At 48.9% G+C, this 14475-nt stretch overlaps 1 protein-coding gene across 1 annotated transcript in view; it reads left to right on the top strand.

Moving 5' to 3' along the window:
* The window catches only part of LOC137160140 (zinc finger protein 271-like), a 150583-nt gene that overhangs the window by 60484 nt on the left and 75624 nt on the right, over positions 1–14475 (top strand). The gene's annotated exons all lie outside the window — the stretch shown is intronic.

Below are 14475 nucleotides of genomic sequence, written 5' to 3'. Positions count from 1 at the left end.
CATAGTTTGAGGGTGTCAGCTTGGAAGTGTTGACTGACCCTGCCTGCTCAGATATGCTACTGTAATTCACCTAGTAAATAATGTACAGCACCTAGCACAATGTGGTCTCCATCTATTACTGGGCTCCTAGGCACTACCATAATACACCTAATAAATAACGTACAGTGCCTAGCACAAGGGGGTGCTGGTCCATAACTGGGCTCCTAGGTCCTGTGTAATACATCTAATAATGTACAGTGCCTAACACAATGGGATACTCATCCATGACTGGAGTTATTATTGCCAGATTTGGGATTCCTAAAATAGCAAGGACTGACAATGGACCACAGTTTGTTAGTAAGGAGGATCTTTTGTACCTTAACTCTTAGTGGTTTAGTGGTTTCCAAAGTTTTAAGCTTGTTTTACCCTAGCCTTGTATTTCCTGGGTTTCAGAGATTGAAGCATAGGTGCAACTTGACGATCTGGAAGGACAAAAGGCATAACTGGCCAACTTAACTCTGCAATAGTGAAGTTTTTGGGGAGTGACTATATACCCACAAGTGTACATACAGCCGAGGGAGTTTAAAAACTCAATCACACTCTATATGCAGGTTCCATTTAGAAATGGCTTATAAAGTGTAACTCATTTATGAATAGATGTTCTAAGCATGTTATAGATATGAACAGTGTGTGTTACGGATGACAATAAGGCCATCAATAGACAGTACTGCAAATGGTTATAAGCCAAGACTACAAAGCTACCTATTGAGCTGTTGGCATTTGTAATAATCCATAACAATTGATTAGCTAAAACATCTGCTGATTACTTGTTAACCCTTTATAAACTGTTTATAAATGAATACGTGTGTGACCAGAACTCTTTGCAGAGTGAGAGGTTTCCAAAAGACTTGAAAGTCCCAGTTCTGTGAGGCAACGTTGGGGGCTGCTCACTGAGCGATGTTGCTGGGTAGGTTGAACAGGAAAGAGTAAAAGGAGCACGGAGAAGCTGCATGGTATGCATCACACAAGCAGAGGCTGCAGGGCAGCGCATCTCTCAGTTACAATGGAGCATCCATCAGAACCGGACCATTCTTCCATTTCCCAGAAAGAGTCAAAGAACACATGCAACAAGAGGGTGGAAAGCTCAGCAGAGGCACATAGGGCTGGGAGTGACCCAGATAGCAGGTGTTATTTTCATCTCTTATCTGCCTAGATAAGCTTTTATGGGAGCTATGTAGAGCAGGGGTTTTCAAACTTTTTTTGCTGGGATTCCCTTTGAAAATATTTCAGGCTGTGATGACCCCCCCATGCTATGCCATCCTTACTTCTGCACTGCTTCTGGGAGTGGCGCTGCGTTCAGAGCACCTGGTCTACAGCTGCTGTGCTATGGCCATCCAGCTCTGAAGGGCTCTGTCTGTCAGCCATGCACATAATTGACAGACGCAGCCCCAGCATACATGGGAGCTTACAGCTCACAACCCCCCCATAATAATCTCAGGACCCCTTGAGGGGTCCTGACCCCCAGTTTGAGAACCCCCGATTATTGTAGAACATGCAAGTGGGAGGAAATGACCCACTATACTCAGAAAACTGAGCTGCTGTACGAACGAAATCTCCTGGGAGAGGAAAGGAAACAAAGGGAGAAAGGCAAACCAGAAAACGTGAGGCCCGGCAACATCTGGCTAAAAACCAGCTCCTTAGGGAAGATTGTCCTGAGAGCAGAGCTCTTTGGTGCTTGTTTGCAAGTTGATATTTCAGACCACTCCAAGCATATAGTCTGAGTGTCTTGCAAACTAATATGCCTTCTCGAGGCTGGGATGGATTTAACGTTGCATCTCTGGGCTCCTTAGATCAATGATGCAGCTCCCTCTAATAATGAGATGAGTCTCTAAAATCAACATGGCTGGGAAGATGCTCTTGCAAATTGGTGTTCTGCCACAGGAGCTAAGATAGACTTTGTGGAGCAAATTTGGAGGTGTTTAAGAAGGACTTCCAAACTTCCAGACTGAGCTGATCATAATTTTCAAAGTCCCCTAAAATCAACATGCATAATAAGATGACCTTGAACATTGATATGCCTTAATAGGGGCAGGGGTAGAGTTACTGGTACAAGTTTAGGGTCATTTGTTTAAGAGGTTTGTTCCCACTTACCACTATGGAGCAGGTTTTAATGTTAAAATTACCCTTCAAATCAATGTGAATAGTGATCCAGATAAAAGATGGGGGATTACATCTGATCTAAGACTGAAGGAATTTAAACAAAAATTCCAGATTTGAACATTAATACTGGTGTCTACATTTACCTCAGATTGGTTCACCACGCTCAAAGGATGCGGATTCTCATATTCCTATCCAGTGCAGTCATCACAAGTACCTACAGCTCATGGGGGCAGAGTGTCATTTCCAATGCAAGGCGCTCCTGTTTTATGCGTTAACAGCACTGAGAGATTTTCAAAGTGCTTTCTGTGGCAGCAGCAGAGTTGAGAAAGCGAGATATTTTTGTTTCCCCACACTGGGACAATTGGCTGCTGAAGATGCCTATGTTCTGTTGAGTCTCACTGAAGTTACAATCTCCCTCTTCTCAGATCAGGGGCTACTTCTCAATATCAAAGTCAAATCTTTGCCCAACTCGGCGGGTTCCCTTTATTGGTTCCATACTGCACTCACTGGCAGAGAGAGCTTTTATTCAGGAAGGCAGGTTTCTAAAAATACAAGAAGTGATTTCTCAAATTCAAGCCTGCCAATACCAGAAGATGAGACTCTTCTTGAGACTCCTGGAGTTGCTGGCAGCTACCACTTGCATAGCCTCTTCTGCTCATCTCAGAATGTGACCAAAGCAGCACTGGATGTCACAACAGTTCTCAGATTCACGAGTGGCCCCTGAAGGGTCTCGTAGTTCAAGACATCTTTTCTCATTGGGGTCAACCCGAAGTAGATTTGTTTGCGACAGAAACCAGCTAACCATGTCCCATTTTCTGTTCAAGAGCAGAGAGAACTGTCCGTCCTTTTCAGATGCCTTTCTTCTGTCTCAGGAAAAAGGCCTGCTGGATGCTCTCCCACCAGACCCCCTTCCATTGATTCAAAAGTGTTGAAGAAGATTCAGCAGGACCTGACAAAAATTATCTTGATTTCTCCAGCTTGACTGATACAGCAATGGTACACAGACCTGCTTCGGCTGTCACACGGATGGCACGTCTTCCACTGTCTCTAGATATTTTGTCAACAAGGCAGGATTCAGACTTCAACTGGTCTCAAACAGTCGTGGTTCTTCCCTGGTACAGAATGTACTGCTCAGTTCTAGAAAACTATTAACAAGGAAGTGTTATCAATTAAAACGGACAACACATGTCACTTGAATGGAGGGAAAATCTGATTCTCCAGTGGCAGTTTCTATACCATGTATCCTGGAATATTTAATGCACTTAAATTCTGAATTCCTCTTTAAGAATTCTTTAAGGGTTCACCTGGCTGCTATTTCACAGTGGCTTAGTGATGGGTGGGTTTGAAAGCAGGCCCCCCCAGGAAGTTCTACTGTTGACACTCTGCATAAGCTAACTTGGCAACTGGAGCACCAGGCAGCTTAGTTTCTCAGCCAGTTGTTTCCCGAACTCCCAGCTTTCGGTCACATGTCTGGGAGCCGGAAGTTTGGGCCAGTCAAACTTATGACCGCCCCTGTTAACCACAGGCCCTGCCAAAAAATCATTTCTTGGCTACGCTCCTGCTATTTCAGCTTGCCATGATTTGGTTGAGGGAAGATCATTATTTGTACATGATTCTGTGAAAAGATTTAGGAAGGGGTTATCTACTATATATATCCTCTTTTAAGGGTTCCTTTGGTATAATCCAAGCTTATGAGGTCACTCTTTGAATCCATGGCAGTGTTTGTTATTTTATTTAATTACTAAGGCAGTCTTCATCACCGGTATTACGTCAGCCAGAAGAGGGAGTGAATTGCATGCCCTGATGGTTGACACGCCATTTACTAATTTTCACAAAGATAAAGTGATTCTTAGTCCTGATCCCATGTTTTTACCAAAAACAGTGTCTGAGTTTCATAACTTTGAGAGAATTAATTTACTGGTTTTCTTTCCCAGATCTCTTGCTAGTAAAGCGGAGTCTGCGTTACATGCCAGAAGAGCTCTTGCTTACTACTTAGATAGTACTAAGAGTTTTAGGAAGTCATCTAGATTTTTATGCTAAGACTCATATGGGTCAAAGAGTGTCCACTCTGACTATTTCCACAGTAGATAAGAGCTGCCATACTGGCCACTATCACTAGTGTCTGGTGCTTCTCTCTAGGTCTATAGGTGCCACTAGAGTGCGCCCCAGAGTACTTATCTCTGGTGCCCACTACACTAGTGTCCATGCAAATCACCATTGTTACTGCAAATTCCCCACTGTCCCCAGTCTGGGGAAGACATGACACAACCTTCCCAGCCCATGGTGGATGTACACACAGAAGATTTCCATGGTATACCAATTCCATGATACAACTTCCTCATGGCAATCAGCAGTCATCCGATGTAGACACAGCCCTAAAATAATCACAGTGGCTGACTCAGACACTGTCTTTCGGCCATGCCGCCAAAACAACAAGATTGTCACACCAGTGTTAGAAGAAGAGATCGTCTGCTGTGAATGTAGCACACAGACCAGCTCGGTGGCTCGTGCAGCTCTGTTTGCACAACTCAGTGGCTTGTGGCCATCTTGTCCCTGTGCAATGGAGTGCAGAGAGTAAGCCAGACAGGCCAACTGAGCAATGCCCAGCGCACACTGGGATGGTCGTGGGAGGCTGTTTTCAGTGTCTGAGTTATTACACTAGGCACTGTGGTAGCACCACGTTGCAGGACTGCACAGTGACTAGCGTCTCGAAACAACGCTAATCCAAGGAGTGGATTTTAATGCCTGTGAACCACTGGGGGCACTTCTGTACATGGACACACAGCAGCTTACATGTGCTGTAAGGGGACCACGTAGTGGTTTAGCCTGGCAGATTTCTCTAGCATCGCTGAGGGGAGAGAGAGAGCTGTGATGGGCAGCTTCTCCCACATCTCCAGAGTGGTGTGGAGTCCCACAGGCCTTTAGGGAGCCCAGAGGATGGATCTGTACCTAGCTTTTGTTTTGATGAGTTCTCCATGGCAGATTCTTAGGGAAAAAGGAGGCCTGGTTTCACTGATAATAACTAAATTGCTGGGTTCAAGGAGCCCAGCTATCAGCTCAGGATAAAAGCTTAACAGGTGTCACATGGGAAATGTATTTGCTGAACCAGCACACAGCCATCAATAAAACAATAACACTGCCATAAACTAGCAGAATCTGAAAACAATAACCCATGTGATCATTCTTTTTCTGTGTTTTGAGAGGTAGCTAGAGCTGAGGACATGGTTTCACAAGCAGTCATCTGGAGTCCATAGGACATGTTGGGTCACTCTCCTGCCCGATACGTTATCTATCTTTCTCTCTAATCTTTATTTTATTAATGTTCTTTGTGCTGGTGTCTCTCTGCTTTCTCTTTCAAATTTAGTACCCCTGGCGAGTGTGACAGAAAAATTGACCCTTCTGCACCCTGCCCCAAGGAACCCCTGTCTAAGGATCTACTCCTTCCATGGCTGGCTGCGTGGGCACGACCGAGACCCTGTGAATACCGCACAGCAAAACTGTCCAGCCTGGAGGCTACAAAGGCCTGGATCATTGCGGCCAGGCCTGTGCCTGATCAGGCGAGAGAGAGATTTTCTGTGGCTTTTGCACCCTCAACGTGCAAGAGCCTGGCCAGGTTGTTAGGTAATTTCCCCAAACAATGAGGTGCTGGGTGTGACAGAGTGAGGTACAGTCTAGACTACTAGGGAGGCTGTGTCACCCTGTGAGCCACCCTAAGAACAGTATAAGCAAATCAAATCCCTGGTTCACTAAGAATTGTATAGGCAAATCAGATTCCTTGTTTAATTACCTAAGTAAAATAGAAGTAAATGTAAATAATTTTTTTCCTTTATTTTTTTTTAAATTAATATAATAATGATTATTGTTTGAAGTATAATATTGCTTAATAATGAAATTTGTTATTGCTTGACATAAGTGAATTCTATTTTGTTAGGTTCTTCCATTTTGTTGTTTCTCTGAATCTTGTACTATTAAATCTAAAAATATGTTGTTTAACTGTTTTTGGGTAAGTAAAGAAAGTGTGTGAGATGTAAATAGATAAGAAAAGATGACAGCCCAAAACATTTGAACAAAGAGGGGAATAGGAACGCCAACTGCAACTATCATCCTGACCTCAAAGGCCAAAAAATGCAAATAACAACCCTAAAGCTTTAAAAAATCCACCCTAAAAACAAAACAAAATATAAAATTAAAAAAAAGTCATGCTTGTAATTAACTAGCGATTAAATACCATACAAAATCCAAAAACTGCATACCACAGCAAAACGCATAAAATTATATAAAAACTAACCACTATAAAAAACAAAGTAAAAACATAAAAACTTTGAGTTCGTTCTGCAATCAGCAGAAAGAATCAAATTGCACACTGACAGAATCCCAGCTCCTTCCCCGTGTCCAATCTAGTTTAAGCTGGCTCAATCAACGCATAAAAAACTGGTAATTATACCAGTTTGCAAAACTTTTTATTGTAAATAAGTGTATAAATGTATACATACAATAGCTTTTTAAAATTTTTGTATTTACAGTAAACATGACATATTGCCTTAGCCCCTAAATAAAACCCTGCAGTCTTTTATTTTACAAATATAACAACTCATCCAGCAAGCTTAAGTTCCTTACAAGGCCTTGATGACGTAGCTTGCACCTGGGCTGTTCACAACCAGCCTTCCAACATGCAAGTCAAATCCTGAGAGTCCATGTGCAACTGCAGCCTCACCTGGCAGCTACACCCAGCCTATCACCATCCTGGGTTATACTGCAGGGTGACCCCAACACACCGTCAACCCCAGATGTTCCCCCAGAAACGTATGTTTCTACTGCCCAGCCCTCTCATAGACTCATAGACTTTAAGGCCAGAAGGGACCAACGTGCTCACCTACTCTGACCTCCTGCACATCTCAGGCCACAGAACCTCACCCAAAACTGTGAAGGGTGTGAATACAGGGTATATTCTGTCACAACGGGGTTACTAGGTCTTCAAAGCATTTGACTTTTCCTGACATTATCACTTCATCTTGCCCAGGGTTCAGCTGCCTTTCATCCAAGAGCTGGTGTCAGCTCGACTGTGGCTAGTTGGAAGATGGTGTTATTGGTGTGGAGGGTAAAGGAAATGGATTAGTTTGATGCAATGCTGGTGTTTTACTAGGGATGTCTCAGTGGCTTCTTGTCAGTGTTAAAAAGACAGGACCGATCTTGAATCCTTTCCAATCCCTTGTGATGTTTCCTCCCTGTTGAAACCACTCACTAGAATCCCTAATGTCTTCCTGGCCAGATCTCAAGACCTCTGTGCCAGTCTCATCTCCCCATAACCTCTGTTGCTTTAAAAACCAACCGTCATCCTCTTCCTGACACCTTACCCTCTCTGGGCTTTCTGAAACCATCCTCCTGTACTTCTCTGATCACTCCTTCTGCGTCAATTTCCATTATTCCTGTGATTTTTTTTTTACCCTTAAGTTACTGATTCATACTCTCAGGGCTTGTCTAGACACACAGTTAGTCTGTGGCAAGCTGGGGTGTAGATTTACCCTGCAGTAGCCTGCCACATACTAACTGGCCATTTGGACCCTGCTACCATGCTCTGAAAGTGCTCACAGTGTTCACAGGCTGGTCTCAGAAAAAGTAACTGCAGCCTCAGAAAAAGTAACTGCAGAAAAAGTAACTGCAGGAGATGGTCCTTTGAGATGAAAAAGACTGAGGAGGGAGCAAGGTCTGTTAACAGTTCAAGTTTGTTAGACTGCAGATTGTGGTGTATTGAAAAGGGTGCTAAATGATAAGCTGTCACATTAAGTGTTAAGAGTTTTCTGGTCCCACTTGCAGGCAGGGGGCTCTGTGGATAGGACGCTATCTAAGTCAGTCTGCAGATACCAGGCTAGAGCAAGGTGCTATGAATTGTGCGTCGCTCCAATAGGGAGCAGCCTGCTTTGTCTCCCTCTGGTTTTGGTTCTGTGTGTTATTGTTCTAAATTTTAAGAAATAGTCATGCTACATCACAGCCTTCCAGCAAGAGTATTGTATGTTTTTTACGTAATTTATGGATGAATGTCCCTTGCACATAACACAGGGCATGCTTCAAGAGCTGTTTTTTCTCCCTAGCTTGTGAGGAGATAGACACTGGTTCAGGCTATGTGTGGGACTTTGGGGATTGTGTGTGTGGCTGATAAATTTCAGACATTTAAATTGTTGTTCTGTATTAGAGTTGATGTCAGGGATCTTGGTATCTTAGTGTTCCTTTAAAAAAATTGGCAGAGGTGCTGGAGATGCTGGATGGGCCTCTCTTTTATTTGTGCTCATCTAAATCTAAATAAATCAATGAATCAGTGAGGAAGTCGGATGGGGGAGTGAGTGTGTATGCACCCCAGGGATATGTGGGGAGATAGAAGGAATGAAAGGAGGAGGGAGGACTTCCTAAAATAATTTGAAAGTTTGCTCAAGTTGAGTGTCTCCACCTCTGTGTGATTAAAGTGCATTGATGCACCCACAGACTGACCTGACCTGTCCCAATCAGTTCCCTGAAATGGGTTGATTTCTGTGACCACCAATTCTCATTGCCATAATCAACTCTGTGTTCCAGGAGTCTGAGATCCTAGCAAGAGGCAGGGAGGCAATGGGGTAGGGGGGAAGGGAAACTCCAGAGTGGGGAAGGCAAGGACACAGAGAGTGAAGTGCAAAGATACAGGAAACAGGACAAAGGGAGGAGGGGCAAGAGAATGAAATAAAAAGAGAGACTCCGTGAAAGACTTGGTTCCAATTTCAGCAAACAGCCCAGACAAGATGGCAAAGACCTTGAAAGACTACCTACAGGAGGTTCTGGATGAGCTGGGGAGGGATGATTTTGAGCGATTCAAGGCCAAACTAAACAACCTTACAGTGCTGCCCCAGGGCTGCAACCCAATCCCCAAGGGGAAGCTGGAGGAGGCAAACCGCCTCGCCGTGTGTGACCTGATTGTCAACTACTACACCAAGGGGGGGGCTGTGCAGGTGGCCAAGGACGTCCTACAAGGAATCAACCAGAACGAGCTGTCCAGAAAGCTTGAGTCGCTCGTGTTTAAATAGATCAGGTGAGTAGCTTCCCTCTGGCTTTGGGGGCTCAGTATCTCTACCTGTTCTTTGCCTAGTTCATTGTTCCCTGGCCGGGCCCAGCCATTCTCTCTCTGGAGAGAGGTGGCAGCTGCAGCAAAGAAGCCTGATTTGCAGGGATCGCCACTCAGGTTTGAGAGAGCCCAGAGACACCTGCAGGCATCAGGGGGCTGCCATATAGAGCAGGTCCATGGGGCAGATGGGAGACCAGCGGCCAAGTCCATCCATTGTGTGATTCCATGGGTCCTGGGTGAGAATTAAATGGTTTCCCTGTGACCAGAGATAATGTAGGAACATGGGAATTGCCAGACTAGATGACACCAGTGATCCATGAACCTGTGACTGGGGCAGCACCAGCTGTTTCAGAGCCCCTGTGAGACGATTGTGGAATATCTTGTTTATATGGGAAGCTGGATGGAGCCAGCACCCCCCAGAGGCGAAAGGTCCCATGTTCCATTCCCCACGCCTGCCCGAGCCAGCCAGTCCCCTGACCTGTGGCTGGGTTGGCTCCTGTTTCCTAGAGGCGAAAGTTTTTCCTGGATGTGTGAAATACACAGACACCAGCTACTTGAGAACACTCACTAGCTATTTGGTTTGGGACTTTTGTACCTGCCATTAGTCTCCCGTGATGTAAGACGTGCTGTTGTCTGAAATCAAGACACCAAATCTCCTGGGTTGTCCCATTAGATGACAATGGTTTGCCCTTTAGACAGGTCTGCAGGAGAAATGTATCCAATCTCCCGGTATTTCTGATGCCAGCTCGGGGTGGGAGGATTTCCTGTGAAATCAGACATTGACCAGTGTGTTCAGAACCAGCCCTGCCCCTACAATTATTTAATTACATTAGCAGGCAGGGGCTGCAACCAAGATCAGGATCCCTTTTGTGCCAGGCGCTGCACAGACACACTGTATGTCTGCACTGCATGTTAAGCCTGGGCTCTGACTCAGGTTTGAGCCAATTGCCTTTTCTGTCCACACACAAATCAGTCTCACTCAGGTCAGCAAGCATTCAGGACCTGGTACCAGCACCCTAGTAGGCAGGTGGGTCATAGTCCGAGTCCCGCTGTAACTCCAGTTCAAGCCTGTCTTTCTGCAGTGTGGAGGCAGGTCAAGTCACAGATGAGAGTCAGAGAATCTGCATAGCACAGAATGGACATCTCAGCAAGGCTGTGAGAGGCGGGCAGCTATCTCCCCAGCTGTGAGTTTGTCACAGATTCACTTTAAACTGGGGCCACAAATGTGCTTCTCATGTGCCGGAATTTATGCTAATATGATAATGTATGCAAAATCTCACCCTTCATGGGCATCTGGCAGCATCGATGACAGAGTGAAAGACACAAGCTGCTTCACTCCTCATCGAACTTCCTGTGCCCCTCTGCAGCTGCCCCAATGGGAGACGTGATCAGAGCTCAGCAGGAGAAGATCCAAGAACTCCCCAAACCACCCCTCGCCACCCTCTGTGTCCAGCTCACAGCCCGTGCCGGGGAGAGATGCTTTCCAAGGACAGCCTGATGTGCACTAGACACCCGACTCTGCTGTCTCTCCAGAGGTTGCTTTGCTGCGACTCCTGTGATCTGTCATTCAGCCTTCCCCTGTCCCAGCCCAGCTCTGCCACGCGTGCTGTGATGTGGGTCTGTAAATAAAAAGTTTTGAGCACTTCAGCCTCATGAAGTTCTCTGCTCCTGATCAGTGCAGCTTTGCTGGGGGGACACGCTGCCAACCTCCTCCCCACTTTGCTATTGACCCATGGACCTTGGGCAGAGCACTGTGCCCCACACGCTGCCCCACACCAATCTGCCCTAAAGGGTTCCAACCCTCTGGTGTGAGCTGGCAGTGCAGTATTCATGGCTTGGTTGGCCAGCCTCTGCCCCAACAGCGAGCAAGGGCCTCTGATGGCGCCAATCATGTGGCCCTGGGGGTTGGGGATCCGGCCCAGGCTCTAGCAGCAAGGAAGGATCCCATTACTGGGCTGGCAGGGAAATGTGGGGGTTGCTGCCTCGCCACCTGGCAACACAACAGATCCAATGTCCCCTTTCCCTGGGTTGCTTCCTACCAGTGTTGGGTGGGCCTGCTCCACAGCTGCAGGGGCCTGGTTCCTCGTCCCCTTGCTGGGTGTCCTTCTCTCCCCATCTTCATTGAGTCTCTTGGTCTCCTGGGCAGCAGTTTTCCTTCCCCTCATGCCGGCTCATGACTGATTGGGGGTTCTGTGGACAGCTCAGTTCCCTGGGGAGGATGTTTTGCTCCTTCCCTGGTCTGACCCCCTGAGCTGCAGGGCCCAGCTCTTTTTGTCCCTATAAGCAGGGGAATGGTCCTGCTATTGTGGAGAACTTTCCTGGTTCATACACTGCCCCGGTGGAGTTGGCTAGCAAAAGGATCTGAGACCTGGCTCTCACTCCCTTTACTCTTAGGCCTGCCCAACCTTGAGGATCCCCTCCCACTCTCCTGTGTGGCCTGGTCTCTGTAACCTGACAAGTCTGGGCCCAGGATTCCTTGGGGGCTCGGCCCCTCAATCTTGTCATTGTCACTTAGTGCAGCAGGGGCTTGGATATCATCACTCCAGGGTGCTCTCTCTGCAGTGGACGCCTCCCTGACCCAGTCATTGTTGCATACAGTTCAAAGCAAATATAATTTATTAAACAGCCACAATTAAAAAATAAAGAAAAGAGGAGAATGGTTAAAGGAAAACACCAAAGGCCACCCCCTGGCACAGAGGCCCTACACACAGCGTCTCTGGGGTGGGAGGGATGTTCACAGTCTGTATCTCACATGCCCCAGGCCCTGGCTGCGCTGTAGCGATGCAGAGAGTCAGACATTTGTTCTGGCAATGGCCATGCGCCCCGAAGCGCTAGGGGGCAGGGCCCTTCTCCCCAGCATCGCCTCCATCGGAGTCACGATCCCCCTCCCAGTCCAGCCTGCGCGGCCTCTGTGTTGGTGGCGTCTCCCTGTGCCAGGCCCTGCCTAGGGTCTCCCTCGCTGTCTCCAGCTGCTCACTGCACTCGGCTCCAGATGGCTTCAGCCCCAGCTCCACCCTGTTTCATCACGGCTTGGCTCAGCTCGGCTCCCTGGGCTGCTCCTCTGGCCTCTGCACTCAGCTCCAGATGATTCCAGATGGCTCCAGCCCAAGCCCCACTCTGCTCAGCTCAGCTCCCTGGCCTGGGCTTCTCTGGCCTCCTAAACGCTGGCTACTCTGTCCTTAGCTCGACCCCACTCTCTGCCCAGGCAGCTCCAGCTCACAAGGAGTACGGGACCCCCCAACCCTCCTTGCTCCCCCGTTGCTCCTACCTTGGCCTGTCCGCCCTGTCAATCAGGTTGACCTGGTGTGTTGGCCTCTCCCCACTGGCCCTGGGGGCTGTCTGTCTCAGGGTCCTGCTTCAGCACGAGATGCCAACCAAAAGAGCCACTCAGTGTTGGTAAGGGGCTAATGGATCCCTGACAGTCCCCAGGAATTGGTTGTTTTCTGCCTTTTGTTGGGGGTGGTGGGGTGTTTGCTCCCTCTCAAAGAGCCCGGAGCTGCTCGGGCATCCTCAATGCCAGGGAAAGGCCTTGGCCCCATCTCAGAGGAGAAGGGAAAATGTCCATCCCCTTCCAGGTCTGGGGTTGGAAGCCGCTGGGGAGATGGGAGAGTCCTTGCTGGCTAACGGAGTCTGTTTTGCCCCACGGCCCGAACTATCCCTGCCCCCCTGCAACCGCCCCCTGACTTGCCCTGTCCCTCAATTTCTGCCCCCCCCCCCCAAACCACTCCAGGGTGACACCATTGTGTGGTTTTAATTGGCACCCCAAGGACACACTGAGCTCCTTCCCACCGCCGGTGCGGGGCCCTGGCTGAACCATTGCTGGATAGTGGCTGATCTGATGAAACTGTATCATGAAATTGTTCTGTCCTGGCAAGCCATGGGGATCCCCCCGTGAGCTAGCAGGGCTGTGTCACGCCTCTGTCAGGCCCGAGACGATGGTGAGTGATCAGTGACTCTCAATTCAACGTCAAACATCTTGGGGCAACAGGGAGACTGGGAGACAAGAAGCTGCTTCCTCCTCATGTCTGCCAGAGGAGGGTTGGAAGTGCTGGAAAGTTACATACCAAGAGACCAAAAGTGGCAGATGGGCAGGTGACCCAGCAAGAGGCTGTAAAGGGACGCACATGGGACGAGAGTCAGAGGAGGGAGGCTGTTACAGCTGGGCAGGTGACAGTGGGGCAAAAGACCCTGCCTGCCCAGAGGGACGCGGATGGTCCCCCAAGCGAAGGGTGAACTATCGAGGGACGTTGCATCTAAGGTGGTTGCTTGTTTTGTGAGATCTACGCTCTCCTCTGCCTTGCAGGGTTAAACATAAAGCACATGAAGTTGAGAGATTGAATACGGAGAGAGAAAGAGAGTGTGTGTGTGTGTGTGTGAGTGTGAGAGAGAGAGAAAGAGCATGTTTGTGCACACTGACAGCTTCCCCATGGCAGCGTGACCCTGGGGGAGCTCAGTGCAGACAGAAGCCGCACACCCGTGGGGGCCGTTCCAGGCGTGGGGGGTGTTTGAGGCAGGGGCAGGCTGTCGGGTCAGCACGGCACCAAGCAGGGTTGGGGAGCCACAGCACAGCAAGCTCCAACGCTCAGAAGGGGCCGCCAAGGGAGCAGGTCTGTGCCCTGAGGGTGTGGCCTAGGGGGCTCCAAGGTGGGGTAGTGGCTGGCTGCCATTCGGGTCCCCGAAGCTTAGCGCACCCCAGGGGACTGAGCGCACAGAGGCTAGGATCCCCCACACAGCATTCCTACTGGGTGGCCAGGAAGCGCGGCTCGCTAGAATCTGAGACACCCCCCTCGGCTCCCTTGTGTCGGTTTAACTGTCACCCCAGGGACGTTCCGAGCTCCCCCCCCCCCCCACATGGGGCCACCTGGGTCCTGATTGGTTTCAAGGGATGGGGCAGGGCTCATTTGTATAGAGGAGGATGGAGCGGCCAATCAGGGGCTGACCCAGGGACTATAAAGGGCTCCCTGGGGGGTGCAGACCCTTGGGCAGGGTGGGGCCTGTGCGGGGAGCCCTGGCTGCAGAGTCAGGGGAGGAGTCTGTGCCCGTGCACAGCTCTAGAGCAGGCAGGGCCTCAGGCAGATGCTGGGGGCTTACAGGCAACAGGAGGCTGAGGTGCCCAGAGCCAGCTACACGGGGAAGGCAGAAGATGGGGATCCCTGGGCTGGGAGCAGAACTGGGCCCTTGCTGGGACAGGAGCCCCCTCAGCCCCTGCTGCCCCTATTCCCCCTCTGGCCGCAGCGATGCGCTGACTG

This window comes from Emydura macquarii, unplaced genomic scaffold (genome assembly GCF_026122565.2).
Source record: "Emydura macquarii macquarii isolate MOO-44397 ecotype Brisbane River unplaced genomic scaffold, CSIRO-AGI_Emac_v2 contig_2141, whole genome shotgun sequence".
Classification (NCBI taxonomy): Eukaryota; Metazoa; Chordata; order Testudines; family Chelidae; genus Emydura; species Emydura macquarii.
This window is presented reverse-complemented; position numbering and strand designations above follow the sequence as displayed.